The following is a 15,059-nucleotide window of genomic DNA, read 5'->3' as shown; positions in this document are numbered from 1 at the left end:
TTTCGTGAGTTCAAGCCCCACGTCGGGCTCTGCGTTGGCAGCAAGAGCAAGCCTGCTTGAGATTCTCTCCCTCTCTCTGCCCCTCCCCCCCCCTCAAAATACATAAACAATAAAAAAATTGTTTAATATCACCAGTTTCACTTCTATGGTTCCAAAAGGTATCGAATGCCACTCATGATTAGCCACAACCATTCATAAAGTTTGGAAGTTGCCCTCTGGTGACTTCCCTCATCGCCCTTCCCAGTTTGGGGAGGCCCTGGTCTGGTGGGCCCACCCACCCTCCAGCACTCGGTCAGCTAGCTCCCTTTCAAAGAAAGCCCTGGGTTTAAATTAGAACTGAACACTTTGTTTTCATTTCTCTCTTTCTATGGCTGCATTCTATTTATGGCAAGTCATACTGGTTTTCTAGTCTGGGACTGATCGGTTTCTTCTAAAATGAGTTTTCGAACACTTCAAGTGTTCAAGTGAACCCTTGAATTGACTTAAGGGGAAAGATGAAGCAAATCCCAGTACAGGCAGGACACACATTTGGAGAGAATCCCAACAGTGGCCCTTGGATGACCCATGTTGGAATGTTCCCAACGATCCTAGTGGCTCTGAGAGTTTCACCATTTTGTGGATGAGACCAGTGAGGCAAGAGCCGGTTAAAGCCCAAAGCAGCAAGCTGTCCCAAACCCAGGCCTTTAAATCCATCCCTGATTTGTTTAAATTTAAGCCAGATACTCAGCCTCAGTTTTCTAGACTGAATGGAAAAGAGATTNGTTACAAGGAAGGACATTGACCCAGAGCAAAGTAGAATAATAAAAAGAAAATCAATACTGGTCTCTCCCCAAAGAGAGGTGCAACACCAAAGAGAAAACTCAGTAGACAGCACAGCACCAAGAAGACGGTACTTTTGTTCTCACTCCAAGACAACATTAAAGGCAAGTTAGTGATAGCCACTCCCAGCTATCTCCTACCTCATCCACCCTACGCCGCCCCTCATTTCCCAGGCAACTGACTCCTGGACAGAGCAAGTGAGCAGCATCAAGTGGAAATGTTGGTGAGATGAGAAGGGGGGATCTCAGAAAGAACAGGGTTTTCCATAAATATGACTTGGGGGCCAGTTGAAGAAGTTGGTTTTGATCTGCTTTGCCTTCCAGCTGCTGAGCTGGAAGGGGAGCCCAGGGCTTCTACCTGGACAGTCCTGGAGCTGGAGAGGCGAGCTGAGCAGCAGCACAGGTGAAGCCCCTTTACCCCAGGCATGGGGCAGTCTGGTTACAATGCCCGTTCCCACCGAGACTGTCCAGACTGATCTGGCAGATGGGGTCGGGGTGCCCATGCTTCTCACCAGAAGCATCTCTTGATGTCTCTTCCCACCTCGGACAGGCTCTACGTCTCCTTCTCCATCTTCCATAAACATGTTTGATTACCTGGATTCCTGGAAGCCAGACATTTAAGTAATGCCAGGCTAGTAGCTGTCCAGACACAGCATGTCCTGTAAACCTCCAATGTGGCTATTGGATGAATTGCCCACATCATCCCAGCCTCGGTCCAAAGAGATAGCAAAGTTTGCTTATGAGGCTCCCTCTGCAAAGGAGATCTCTTCTTGACAATGGCAAGGACTTCTATTTCCTCCACCACTGTGTTTTCACCAGGCAGGGGTGCTTGTGACCTCTACAGACTGAGACACCTGTCATGGGCTGGCCCACAGAAGCATATCCAGAGGGTCTAGAAGATAATGGCCTGATGATATGGTAAGATTTCATTTTCCCACATATGCTATAATCTAAAGATCCATGCTGAATCCAAGTTACCATTTAATATGGTAGACATTGCACTGAGACATAATATTTTACACAAGCAGATAAGCTTGTGAATCTCCTGGGAAAAGATGCATTTCATAAGGAAGAAATCCTACTGCATGTATGCATGTGTGTATGCACATATGTATTAAGTAGTAGATACTATCAGCTTTGGGGGCACTAAACAAAGTTTACCAGCTGCCTTAAAGCACTAAACCTATCCCTCCTCATGATGATCTGGTTCTCATGTTCTGTTAGTCTTTCCCTAAGAAGTTCTTTGTGCTTTGAGATCAGAGACCCCATTCAGACTGCATCTGAAGCTCTCTGGACCCCTGAATTCACTCAGCTCTGCCTTTTCCATGAGAAAGTATAGAAAGAATATGCAACTGCAAGAAGGCTCGTTAATGTTCTCTGGGAAGGTTCTGTTAGCGGGGTGACCAGCCAGCCTACTTTGCCTGGAACTGAGGGGTCTCCTGGGATATGGGACTTGCAATGCACAAACCAGGTGTCTAAGCATCCTTCCCACCATAGCTGGACGCAAAGAAAAGTGGGGTAGCAGGTGGGTTCTCCTTTCATGGATAAAATAGGTGACAAGGAGGCAATTGTGGCTTCGGGGATCACCCAGGAAGGAAAGTGGGATCAACAGACCAAACACAAGGGCAAGAACTGGTGAGGCTAGAGTAGATAGTATCTACTACTTCCTGCACATCTTTATCTTGTAAACTTCCTCCTGCCACCACCCACATTGCCTGTTCCTGGGTGGGTGTCCCGAAGGACCGTTGGTAGATCCTTTCAACAGAATTGTTATCAGCAGTCAAAAGAAAGGCAACTGGAAAAAATTTGTCCTTGAGAGTCTCAATCTGGGGGGATAATTCACCTCAAGATAAAATGATTTGCTGGTAGCTTTGACATCTGGGAAGCATCTCATTAGGAGCTTGGAGGAAGTGAGATGCTGAAAAAGATGTAGAAAAACGTAGCCTCAGCAGTCTCACGGACAGGGGGTCGGTGAACTTTCCCAAGAAAGTAAGCTGATCTGGGATTATGTCTTGGCCCAAGCAAAGTGCCCAGCCCGAGACCAAGCACTGCCTCAGCACAGGGTCTTGAAAGTCTCTAAAATGTGTCTTATCAGAGTAACTTTGTTTCCTCACAAAATCTGAGTCGTAAGACCATCCTCAATCGATTCTTGGTAAAGGTGCAGTTCCTTTTCCCATGGTCATGGAAGGAAAATGAATCAAGATTCCTTCCACATGACCTCAAAGCCAGTGTGCCAGTGAGAAAATATCACCTTGAAACACACATATAAATTAGACCAGCTGTAAAGATGCCCTTGGGGAATAGATCCCAAATCAAAACCTGAGCAGTTTTCAAATCCATCCCCAAGAAAGAGGAAAAGAGGAATGTTCATGTCTACCAACCAGAAGGCATGGATGTTTCACGTGTCAGCACTTTTAGCGCTTCCAGACAGGCATCTTGGCATTGATATCAACTTGACTTCATTACGAGGGCCTTGATTAATTCACCCGCCAAAGCATGTCCAGAAGATGGCCACAACGGAGAAGAAACTGGAGCTGCTTAGCGTAGAGAGAAGACTTAAAAGGGCAAGTGGCTGGCAGATGAGTGTCTTCCAATATCTAAGGGCTCTCAAGGGGAAGAGGGAGCTAAACTGCATGGCCCCAGATGGAAGATGGAGCAGAGACAAGATTGTGTTCCAACAAAGGGGAAAACTTTCTTATAATTAAAACTTCCCTCTAATAGAAGGTAGTGAGCTCCCATCCTTGAAGGTGTGCAAGCAGAGACCGCCCAACTTCCAGGGATGCTATGGAAGATGCTACTCTTATGTTGGATGGGAGGCCAGATCTGACAATGCCTGTTGGAAGAGGTCCCTCTTGTGTGGGAGGGGAGGCTGGATCAGAGGATGCCTGATGTCCCTTCTCCACTCCGAGATCCTCCGTGCTCTGGCCTTGGGTCCTGTCCAACACTGTGCTCCATGTACCTTCCCTGGGCCCTCAGCTCTACTGCTTCGTGCCTCACTGGTGGTGATGAGGGTCAGGAGAGATGCCAGCTGTCCTGTTCATGCAGACACGAATAGGAATGAACGGCTTGGTCATGAGCCACGTTCTCAATCAGAAGCATGATTCCAAGGATTCTGGGTCATTGTGTATGGGCAGTTTCTCAAGTTCCTGGTGGTGTCCACTGTGCAGAACTGTGTACCTAGGGAGAAAGGAAAGAAAGCACGAGAATTCAACAGGCATCCTTCAAATGCACCAAAGAGAGTACTGTCACCACTGCATACTTGTGAGAGCATGGCGAGGTGGGGCTGGGCATGGGGGTACTTCATTAAGAGCAAAGTCCAAAGAACTGCATCCAAACGGCTCATTTTAAAAGTGAGGAACTGAAGGCCTAGAGGAAATGGCAGGTCCAGGATTACACAGTGAGTGGCAGATCTTGGACTAGAACCCAGATTTCTTTCCTCCCAACAAAGCCTAAGTCTCTTGTTACTCTTCAAAATGGACTCTATGTGAATATGCTAAGTTGCCTCTTGGGGGAGGGGGGAGGGTGGGTTCTGGATCAGCAATATCAAAGTGCTGTGATTTGTAAACCACTCAGAGTCTGAAAGGCACTGTGCTCGTATTTGTTTCCTTCATTCCTTTTGGTGACATTTGGTAGAGTAAATCAATTAGATGAATCAAACAGCAAGTTGACTCTAAGCATTACAGTGAAACTTACACTTGACAAGTGTTTATTATTTGTCTGCAGTATCACACAGTTACACTCATATGTTAATTGCCTTTCAACCAATCTCAACTGCAAGTGGGTCTTATCATCAGCAACCCAGATTCCAGCATCTGACACTTATGTTTTTGAAATTTCTACAGAGTGTAGCACTACCACTTGCTTCCCTAAGGCCAATGTTAAGCCTATTCAGTGGAACAGAAAAACACACACCAGTCAGTTATTTGGCATATGCTGACGATCAACTTGGTGGTGGTTTCTGATGAAATACGTTAATCCTGAATTTGCTTTGAATTGTAACAAATTATTGCTGACGTGTACTGATTGATTGGTTCCGTACTAAACCTTCTCCATGCGTTACTTTATTTAATCTTCACAACAGAAGATCGTATCACATTCATTTTTCAGTTGAGCAAATGACACAGAGCTGCAGTGAATTGCCCAAGAGAATAAAGGTAATCTGTGAAGATAAAGTCGATCGAATTCTGTCTATCTCATGCCAACACCCATGTTCTCACATAACCCATGGGCCAGGTATGACTTTAAAATAGTGGGTCTCAATCGGGACAATTTGGAGACATTTTTGGTTTTCATGGCTGAGGCATCCAGTAGGTAGAGACCAAGATGCTGCTAAACATTGTGTAATCCATAGCACAATATCCCACATCAAAGAGTTACCTGGCTCCAGATATCAATGGTGCCAAGACTGAGAAACCCTGATCGAAGTCCTCTTAGCTGGGTAAAAGCACATGCTAGCTGAAGGACACAGACAAGGTGAAGGGCATGAGTCTGAGATCCCACAGAATGGTCCACTGCGGCTGCAGCTGGTCTTGAAGCGAGTGGAGGGGATATGACTTGAAAAACCATTGGCACCTGCTAGATGAGTGTGGAGAAGAATAAAGTTGAAAAGACTATAGAAAGGAAGATCGTACAATCTTAATGAGGGTGACCGGGGAAGGTCCCGGGAAGGCACATGACTAAAGACTTCAGAGAAGTTAGCGTTCTAGCAACTGAGTCATTAATGCTCAGCCTCAAAACTGCTCCTCTATGCTTGGCTTTGTATGGATGCTGCAAACGGAGACTCAGCTTCGTAGGCTGGCTCCAATCGGGCTTCTCCAGCAGGGGGCACTGCAGGAGAATGGAAGCCTGAAAGGAGGAAGAGGGCTTTGCTCCTGTGGGCGCCATCCCAGTGAGCCTTCTCCAGCCCAGCAGGGGCAAGAGCCTTCCTGCAGCAGCAGTTAAGTCCAGTTCTCAGTCTTTCCAACTCTTGCATAGCCAGCTTTGTAGCAGCCTCTCAGAGACATGAGCCCAGTTGGCCAATGTCTCCTCCTTGGAGGTCTCTGTTCTGGGAGGTCCCTCCTCTAAGTTCTTATGTTTTATTTGTGTGTTTGTTGCCTTGTTCTCTCAGCCCTAGAAGTTGCTTCAGACGGAGCTCACATTAGTGAGGAAGATGTGCACCAAGCACCACTTTCTATAATTATATACATTATTTCATTTATATCATTCACTCTTCACAGCCCGAAGGGGTCCCTACTGTACTGAAGCCATCTATTTTATAGACGAGAAAACTGAGACTCAGAGAAAGTAAGCAACTGAGATAAGGCCACAGTGTCCTTGAGGCCCCACACGCTTAACCTCAACACACACTCCTGGACCTTTGCCCTATTTGTGGCCAACAGGTCACTTTTACAGGCAATCAATGGCACCTTCTCCTGCACCAAGTTCACCTGAAGAAGGTGTCCTGGTTGAAAAGCCAAACTGATGTGTCTGATCATGGTAGAAAATGTGCTTTCATGGAATGCAGGCACACCTCTACAGCAGCCTTCCTTCCACACGTCTCTCCTCAGTATGTTTCTCATGTGCTAATGAGAAAGTTGTTCAAGAAAGACTAGAAAAGAGGCGCAGAATGGGAGTGGATACTCTAAGTGGAGATCCCCTTTATCCAGAGCACAGCTGGAAGCCAGCAGCATTTTTTTAGAGATGGGACTAAGCGGAAGGACATGCTCTCTAGTTCCAATGCATGGTGGGGTGGGGGAGGGGGTTGTTTACCATGGTATGGTGCCGGTACACACAGGATGGAGGAACTGGTCTGAGATTTCGGCGGCACGACTCTAGGAGAGGCAATGTGTCCCCAGTGGAGTCTGGTCAGCAGAGGTTGGGTATGCATTCCTGGGCTTGGGTACAGATCTTTAACTTGGTGCTTTCACGTTCATAGTAAATAACAGGTATTTAAGCAGATCTAGGATCACCTGAACAGCCACCTCATAAACTCACACTTCTTTATGAATTCAGGTCACACACTTACACCGGGTCCACCCAGATGTCACGGTGACAGTGGCCAACTTTAGGCAGTGTTTCTCTGAGTATGCATGAACGCCCAGCAGTCTATAAGCATATTCAGGGGCATCTACACATCCTCAATTTGAGGAATACTGGGGAAAAGGAAACACACTATACTGCAGACAAACAGAACAGCATCCAAACCTTGACTCTACCGTCTGCTGCTCCCCTAGATCAGTTCCGACTACTTCACAGTTTCTTTGTGGTGATAAAATTAACATCCATAATGGGCTTAGCAAATAACTAGGCACATGGTAGATCCACTGTCAAGGAAACCAAGGCTCAGAAAGTGTGACTTCCCCAGGGTCATAGAAGTAGTTACATATGGAATGGTGAAGAATACAGACTCTTAATGCCTGGCTAAATCCTGGCTCTGACACTCATTCACTCTGTGAACAACAGCAAATGTTCTGGGTTGTTGCGTTAGATGAGATAGTGCACACGGAATGCCTATTAGAACAGTGACAGTCATTAGTGCTTCATAAATGTTTATTAGTACTGTTGCTGCTCGACGTTGGACGTAGAACTTGAACCCAGCACTTGATTGCCAATTCAGTGCAGAAAACCATTCTTTAGTCATTGATTAGACAATTGTTCACTAAGCAATTGATCACAGGGCTGAACAAGACCTCCATGACGGCTTTATATTAGCTTCCTAGTACTTTTGTAGAAATTACCGTTAATCTACTACCACTCATCTGTCTGAGTGGCAAAAGTCTGTTGTCCCTGTTTACTGGAAGATCTTACTCGCTGTTTTGCAGCTGCGCAGGTGGAAAGCGGAGGCCGGAGGTGTGGGTGTACCTGGGCAGTTTCAAGTCCAGATGAAAAACCTCGCTGCTGTTTCCCAAGCAACTGCAAGGAGGCAGGCGGCTCCCTTCAAGCTGGGCTGCTTCCCCTCTTCGCATTAATTTACTCAAACATGACAGAAGCCACATTAGGTTTGGTAATTACCTGAGTCTACAATTCATTCACTGAGCAATTAGCATCGCGCATAGAGCAGCGTGGATGCAATGATTAGTCGCAGAATAATAGCCCCCTCTGCCTGCCTGGCCTGGCAGTATAAGGAAATGATTAGACTTTATTACACATCAACGCAGCTTTCCCCCACATGGCAGTGCTCGGATGCAAGGTGTTTTAATTATTAAAATATAAGGTACATTGGTTAAAAGAGATTCGACTCTAAAGCAGAGTTTCCCGAAGGCTGGAGCCCCATTACCTGAGAACAAAGACCTCACATTGGGTGTTTTCTTAATGTTTCTTAATGTAATGTTTTCTTAATATTTTCTTAAATTTATTTTTAGAGAGAGAGGGAGGGCGCAAGTGAGCAAGGGGCAGAGAGAGAGAGAGAGAGTGAGAAGGGAGACTAACCCAAAGCAGAGCTCAAACTCACCTGTATCAGGGCTCGACCTCACAAACTAGAATATCGTGACCTGAGCCGAAGTCAGATGCTTGCTTAATTGACTGAGCCACCCAGGGACCCAGCCACTATTTACTGAAGGACGTATGTGGAATGTCTACCACAGTGCAGGAACCGGAGACAGGAGGGTGGTGAGGAAATCGGCACAGCCCCTGTCCTTCTGGAGCTCACAGTGCAGTGCAGGAGACCCACAGTTGGATGCAAAGTCAAGGCCACGGGAGGTGTTGTAACGGGAGCTATTTGGGCTTGCCAATGAGACATGTCACAGGGAGACAGGCGAGGTTGTACGTCCGGGTGGCGTGGCCCAAGAAACAGTGGAGGTGAGAACTGAAGGGTGGGTCGGGGTTAAGCAGGCAAGGCGGGTGGGGGGAGGAGGCCGGCACAAATGACCACCGCCAGGGGAGCAGGTGGGCGCCCCAAGAGTAGAACAGGCTGAGTGGCAGTCCAGAATGAGCACAAAGACCCGGTAAGGCTCCACAGCCCGTGGACGGCTGTGCTCAGCCCAAAGCAGGGGTGGGGGGAGGGGGAGGGGGGAGCTGGCCATGGCTGTAAGCAGAGCAGGTGCAGGAGGACTTTATGTTTGGAAGGACATTCTAGCTGTGTGTATAGAATGGCCTGGAATGAGTCTGGAGTGGGAACCCAGAGGCACGTTAGGAGGTATATTAGCCTGCTAGTGCTTTTGTACAAGTTACCGCAAACTTATTGACTTAACGCAAACTAATTATCTTACAGTTCAGGCAGTCAGAAGCCCGCAGTGGGTCTTGCCGGGCTACCGTCAAAGTGTGGGGTGAGCTCTGTTCTTCCTGGAGGCTCTAGAGGAGGATCGCATCCCTTGCCTTTTGTGAAGGCTGCCTGTGAGGTCAGCGGGCCCAGCAGATAATTCAGGACAATCTCCCCGTCTCAGGATGCATACACTCAATCACATCTGCAGAGTCCGTTTTGCCACGCAAGGCAGTATATTCCCAGGATCTGGGGGTGAGGAGGCAGTCCTCTTTGGACAGCCATAGTTTTATATGCCACAGATGATTGTCAAGGTGTCCAGAGGTGTTGGGGGCTCAGAGATGCAGGATGGGGCCAGCGGGGGTGTTGAGAAGAAGTCAGATTCAGTATACATCCTGAGGCTGACGGGGTCCATTGATGCATCAGATGTGGGGACCGTGGAGACATTCGAGGCACAGCGTGGGTGAAGCAAGGGTGTGGGGCAGGACAGAGAATATGCTCTGTTTGGGGAATGGCGGATGTTCTAAGAATATATCCTACGGGGTAAGGTGCGGGTGCTGGGAAACGGGGCTTAAGAGGAAGTTGAGGTAACATTATTGGGGGTGGTAAAAGCCGGGCTAAGGAGGTTGGGCTGAATCCTTAGGTGATGGAGACTGAAATGAACACGGGCTTTATTGTGGGAAATGGGAGGGGTGATCAGCCGCTGAGACCAGCGTGGAGGCTCTTTCCTCTGGGAAAGATGAGGTCATGGGCAAGTGACGGGAGTGAAAGGAGAGGGAGGACCTTGCAGGGGGTGATGGGAAGGACGTGAGGACACACTGAGAAGAGCCCCTAGGGAGCCTGAGCTTAGACTGGGTAACGAAGCGGATGCCGACGCCGTTAATGAGGGCGCCCCAACCATCCTGAGCTTCCTCTCTGGTGGAGACCCCTCTGGTTCCTCAGCACTCCTCGTAGGTTGGGGTTTCTACCCTCCCCAGCTCCCTGGTTGTTCCTCTCTGGACGAGCTGATCTTTGTCACTTGAAAACAGATACCGCAGGTGGCTAAGGGACCTCGGCCTCGGGCCCTCCCCTTGGCTATCAGGGGAGTCAGGCTCAAAATCCACATTTATGGTCCAGGTGTCCATTGGTATACAGGCATTTCTAACTATTCCCAAACAGGGAGTGTTTCCTTTGTGTTTCCCTCGTGCACCCCCTCCCCCACATACCACCAGGGGCTCACAACCTCCTACACGCTGTGAGGTGCATGTCCTCACCCTATGGCGCAGCTGCGGCCGCAGCCCCTATCTCCCTACAATCTGAGGGGTGACCCCCGTGCCTGCAGTGGGCTCTCCCTGGTCAGCACGGAGGCCAAAGCTAGAGCGCTCCCTTTCCATCTCCAGGGAAGAGGTGGCTGGGGGTGGCGAGACGCTCTCAGGCTCTTACTGCCTGACCTGAGAATGGGTGAGGCTGCCTGGGGGAGTCAGGTGTGGCCCACAGGAGCAGAGAAAGGTGGTGCACGGAGAGAAAAGAATGAACTTGACGTGCAGTGCAAAGTAGGCCAGGGGTGATGGACTTGGGGAGATGGAAAGAGGAGTGCTAAGCCCTGAAAGCTCCCCATTCCTCGCTTTAGCCCCAGCGAAGACCAGTGAACTTCCCGCTCTGGGCATCCAAGACGTGTCTCCACCCAGATCCAATCGATCTCTCTTCATGTTTCTTCAGGAGGCACGGATGGATTCACAGCCTATGGTAGGCACTGAGAATTACATATTTTAAAGCACGTGCTCACGTTCTCTTCTTTCTTTCAGACAGAGCACCTCTCTCAGTAGACACAAAACTGCTAGATGCATTGCAGTGAGGGGCTTGGGCCTGTGATCTTCTCCTAGTGAAGAGGACCTGTTAGGGGAGTCTGCTGAAAACGGTTTTCCTCCTGAATGAAAGCAAGTATAAGAAGAGTCTGCCTTATCTTCTAACATTTGGTTATGGTCATGGTTTGGGGAGGAGGATGCAATGTTTGGAGCTGTTGCAGCTATTTTGTGACCATGGGGGAACCATCCTAAAATGAAAACTACCAGGTTGAGAATGGTAGAGGAGAAAGATAAAAAGCATCTGGGTCCTGTATGCTGTTGTTGAATCAATGGATTAACCAACCCTGAAACTACCCAACCCTGGGCTTTCTATCTTGTACAGTGATAAATGACCTCCTTGCTTAAGTTAATTTTAGTTAGGCATTCTAGAATGCCCTTGCAGGCCAAAGTGTTCTAAAGGATGTAATGTCCATGCTGCCTGTCTTCCATGTCTACAGTCACTTCCCACATTCTGCCACATTCAAATCCTACCCACCCTTAAAGACCCAGTTCAACATCCAGAACCTTCCTTCCAGAAGCTTTCTACACCATCCATCAGCATTTATTGTCTGTAGGAATACAAATTATCTGATGGTATCTGATTGGACATAGTCTGGACTCCTGACACTTGTGAAAGGGAGGGTCTATATCTTATTAGAAGAGGCAACTATCTTTCAGCCTTCTGTACCACACCCTGCACGAAGTGCTTTTAAAATATTCTTGTATTTAATGCTTACAATGACTCTATGATGTCAGCGCTATTATTTTATATATCTCCATTCCACAGATGAGGAAACTGAGCTAACTCAGAGAGCTTAAGATTTGCCACAGGTCACTCAGCCAACAGTGAGCCAAGCCAGGATTCAAATCCACATGCATTAGAATCCTGAGCCCTTTTTGCTATTAGTACTTCCCAACTTTACTCCTTTTTAATGTTTGCTATATACGTCACAACACCTCACGTAGAGGGCAGAATACCATAAAATCTATAGACAGAAAGGAAGGAATGGATTACAGAATGAGATAGTCCTCCCCAATGTTGCCTGGTATTTGTATCGATTATAAAGGATGTTGGCAATTATTCTGTCACCGATCCTCATGGTGACCTTCAGATAATCTCTGCATTTGTGATATTGGTTTCCTTTTTTTTTTTTTTTTTTTTTTGATGTTCAGTGCCACATCTTCTGGGGCGGCGTGGGAATCCCCTCCATATTTGGAAACAACCCTGCTGTGGGTAGTTCTGATTCTCAGTCTCTCCGTGGGAAGGACACTGACAAAGCCACTTTAGCACGAAAATTACATCATGGGGCTGGGGTTGTTCCCCGGGTATGAGCAGAGAAGCTGGGAATCTGAAAATGAAAAAGGATATTTTCCAGCTGGTAGAGGAGAGAAGGTGTTATGGACTAAATGTGTCCCAACTCAAATAGGTCCCTAACCTTACTATGAGAGTATTTGGAAGTGGGGCCTTTGGGAGACAATTAGGTTTAGATGAGGTGGGGCCACCATGATGGGGTTAGTGCTCTTATAAGAGGAAGAGGGACCAGAGCGCTTCCTCTCCTTCCCCCCCCCTCTCCCTCCCCCCACCCTTTCTTTGCCATCTGAGGACTCACTAAGAAACTATCTGTCTACAAGACAGGAAGAGGATTCTCGCTGGGAAATGAATCTGTTGGCACCTTGATCTAGAACTTTCCATCCCCCCAAAACCATAAGGAAAGAGTGTTGTTTAAACCACCCAATCTGTGGTATTTTGTTAGAGCAGCATGAGCAGACTAATATAGGAGATCTCATAGAACCAAAGAATGTGCACAGAGGGAGAGACAGGATAGGCTGAAGAGATATGACATTTTGCCTTTACGTTATTAATTCAGAAAAACCTGAGGCATCAAGAGAAAATGAACTCTCAGAGCGGTGTGACTTAGCCTGTGCTTCTGTGAATCTTTTACTAACAATGCTTCATTTATCTGGAGATCCAGCTCCAGTGACGTTACTTACCCAGAGACCTGACTGAGAGGCTATTATTTATTTGTTTGTTCTTTTTTTTAATGTTTATTTACTTTTGAGAGAGAGAGAGACAGACAGAGACAAAGCATGAGCACGGAAGGGTCAGAGAGAGAAAGGGAGACACAGAATCCCAAGCAGGCTCCAGGCTCTGAGCTGTTGGCAGAGAGCCTGATGCGGGGCTCCAACCCACAGAACCATGACATGGTGACGTGAGCCGAAGTCAGATGCTTAACCAACTGAGCCACCCAGGTACCCCTGGTTTCTTCTTTTGAAAGGCTTCGGAATCCTCAGAATAGCTGTCTCAAATGTGTGGACTTTTCTTAGTCTTCCTTGGCGTTTCACTCAGAATATTTAAACTTAGTTTGTATATACCTCTAGAAAACTTGGTTCGTCTTCCATACAGGGCAGAGCAGAGCTTGGGGGACAGGGGGCAGGGTCCACAATGCTAGCAGGGGACAGTCTGATTGCATGACGAAACGACAGTTGATGTGTGCAAGAGAAAAGAAACACAAGAAAGTCGACAGACATCAACACAGTAAAGCCAACAGGGGCCATTTAGTGCAGAGGAAAATGTTTCAATAGTCCCTCTAGGCCATTAGTGTAGTAGGCTAACTTAATAAAGGAAAGTCAAAGTCACAACTTCGAATAAAGTGGCTCAAAATCGATACTAGGGGAATCCAAATAAACGCCGTGGTTCAGTTGACAGTAGTGGGAAAATGCTAATTTTCCGGCTCTGATGAATGTTCCACGGTTATAGAAGATGCTGGCCTTAGGGGAAGTTGTGTGAAAGGCAGATGGGAACGCTCTGGACTATCTAGACTATTCTATGGATATAAATGTGTTTCCAAATAAAATGTTAATAAAGCACTACCAAAAAAAACCTCTCCTCCTGAGTTAGTGACAGTCATTTGTTTAAGAAGGATGAAGGAGCTCACCGCTTACAGCCAAGGGCGTACAGGATGCACGCGGACCTGGGGTGACCTAGAAGACAGGACCTGTCAGGGCTGTGATTTCAGAGGCTGAACCCAGCTCCATAGGGTGTTCTTCTCCCACAGGCCTTGGGAAGGCTGTGCTCCCGGAACAGACAGGAAGCTCCAAACAAAACTTAAAGACTGAAGACTGTAAAATGAAATCAAGGGCCCAGACCCTATATATCTTTGACCTTCAGGTCCATAGCAGTCAAGGTCCGGGAGGAAGTCTGGGCGCGGTGGCTCTCTGCGACAGCGGTGATGTTTCCACGTTACGTGATGTGTCCACTGGACAGGCTGGTCCAGGGAAGACAGAAGAAATACGCGGCGACCGAGGCCATCTTGGGGGAGGAAGTGAACAGACAGACACAGACGGACTCACAACACAGGCAGCGACAGACTTACAGAGCACGTTCAGAGTTAGACAGGAGCTGGTCTATTGCAGAAGAGCAGGAGGAAGCTGGAGGCAGAGGGGCAGCCACTTTTGGTTGACACAGTAAACAGCCCCAGATGAGGCAGAGCCAAGCAGAAGTTGCGGAGGGAAAAAAGAAAACACAGAAGTCAGTGATCGTAGCCTCAAGGAGAATTCTGGTGGCCTTGAAGTGCCTTTAAGGGAGGATCTAGAGGGGAGCATAATTAGTGCACAACCTGATCACGTCCCACTGTTTGTCTAGAAAGCACTTTACAGCCGGTATCTTGTGTGGGTCTCACAACACTCTGGGAGGTCCGCTATGCAAGTTACTTCCTTAACATAGCAAGTAAGGAGACGGGCACAGAGAGGTGAGCTACCCAGGTAAGGAGCCCAGCTGGTTAGCAGATAAGACAGACTGAAAACCAAGTGTTCTGAGTTACCTTTCATGGTGTCGTGGCTCTGGGATGTGCAGAAAGCCACCCTCCTTCCTGACCTTCCTCTTCCTCCTCACTAGCTGCCATATTGAGTACTGATGGGTACCAGATTCCACCCTGCATTTTTTATGTGAATGACCCCATGTAGAGTCCCCCACAACCTTGTGAGGCAGATAGTATTACCCCCATTTTCGGATGAGGGACCTGACACTTAGATGCAACGTGACCCAGGTGGTTACTAGGATGATAAACATGGCCGTCCCCAAGACCCTCTGACTCAAAAGCACACTCCTTTAAAGTGCAAGCAACATGAGTCTCTGAGCCTCGCGTCTAAAATCCTGGGCTGTGCGTGTCCCCACCCCTCAGTCACATTCTGGGCCAGGAAAGCCAAGAGGCTCTTTTTCGAAGTGAGCTCTGGGTCCCATTG

Source organism: Crocuta crocuta, unplaced genomic scaffold (genome assembly GCF_008692635.1).
Source record: "Crocuta crocuta isolate KB4526 unplaced genomic scaffold, BGI_CrCroc_1.0 scaffold340, whole genome shotgun sequence".
Taxonomy (NCBI): domain Eukaryota; kingdom Metazoa; phylum Chordata; class Mammalia; order Carnivora; family Hyaenidae; genus Crocuta; species Crocuta crocuta.
The sequence above is the reverse complement of the archived record's forward strand: the minus strand, read 5'-3'. Positions refer to the sequence as shown.